The sequence below is a fragment of the Colobus angolensis genome, unplaced genomic scaffold (genome assembly GCF_000951035.1).
Source record: "Colobus angolensis palliatus isolate OR3802 unplaced genomic scaffold, Cang.pa_1.0 Scaffold297, whole genome shotgun sequence".
NCBI lineage: Eukaryota > Metazoa > Chordata > Mammalia > Primates > Cercopithecidae > Colobus > Colobus angolensis.
This window is the reverse complement of record NW_012116232.1, coordinates 3164428-3165828: the sequence shown is the minus strand read 5'-3', so window position 1 is coordinate 3165828 and position 1401 is coordinate 3164428.

Here is a 1401-nt window from a genome sequence, read left to right as displayed (position 1 = left end):
GAGGATAAAGAACAAAAGAGGTAGGGTGTGGAGGGGGTTATTTCGAATGTCATAGAGCTCGTTCCCTCAGGAAGAGCCTGAGTCAAGGGTAACTTTCAAATGATTTATTGGAGTGTTTTCAGGCCAAGGGGTACAATGGAAGTGGATAAAGGAGAGGAAAAACATAACAAGAATATGTGGTATCAGCCAGAGTAGCTTCAGCCTAATTTCATAGGGAAGTTAGGGCTATAAATTGCCTTGCAAACTTGACCTCATGTCTCTGTTAACTAGTGAGTGACCAGTGCTTCTTGATTAAGTATTTTGAAGAAGAGGGTAGAGTTTCAGGAGCTTCCTTCTCGCTTTCCTTCTAGCCCTCACTCCACAGATCATGGAAAAAGTGTGAAGGTTCTACCAACATAAATCCAGTGGACCCGCTTTAAGGTGGACCTGAGCTCTGTTTATAACTTGATCTTATAATTCTGAGTTTAACAGGGAGGACACTTTAGATCCTTAAATATCAGTGCCAAATCAGATTCTGCATCCAAGAATCCTCTAAAACCCTGGTATTCTCCTTTCCCAAATGTGTAGCTACCCAAATAAATGGCCATCGGTCCTTCTTTAGAGGAGCTCAGGAAATCACTGCAGCTCAGTCCATGAGCTCTGGGACTGAGAAATGGCTCTTATGGAGAAATTGAAAAATGGATCACAACCTCCCTTTGGGGCAGGTGAGCTCCACTTCTTGTTTATTCTTGAACTTCTAATACGTAAGTATTAAGCAGTAAACTGTTGGTTGCTTATCTATCTTGCCCCAAGAATATGATGGATCCCATCACATCGTATCAAAAGCCACATGCCATTTGAATTAATTTTCAAGTATTTTCATATGTTTCTCCAATTTTACATAATTAATGTTACTAAATAATATTCTTCATATTATAATTTTGACAATTAAAAGCATATGTTAAAATGTTTAACATTTAAAATAACACTTTTTTGTGTAAAAAAAGAGAACTATTACGCATTAGGCACTATATTTGTCATTGTGTTAACTTAGAAATAGAAGTACTGCATTCAATTGCTGTGGTAATTTTGGAGCGCCAAAGACAAATTTTCTAAAACTCAGTTCTTCCAGTCTCTACTAAAAACATTTGCCCTATAATACCTTTCAGTTTTGAAGTTCCACATTAACATTAAATAGGTTTTGTTGGCAAATATAAAAGCCCTCTATAAATATCATTTACATAATTATGTTCATTTGTGCAGAATGTCTTAGGTGTGTAATATTTTAGAAACTATATGTGCATGCATATATGTATGTGTTTAGATATAGAGAGAGAAATTAATATATAAATTATAATAACTTAGAACATCGATAATATTTTACCAATAACCATTTTTAGCTCATACAATGTTACTTTCTTT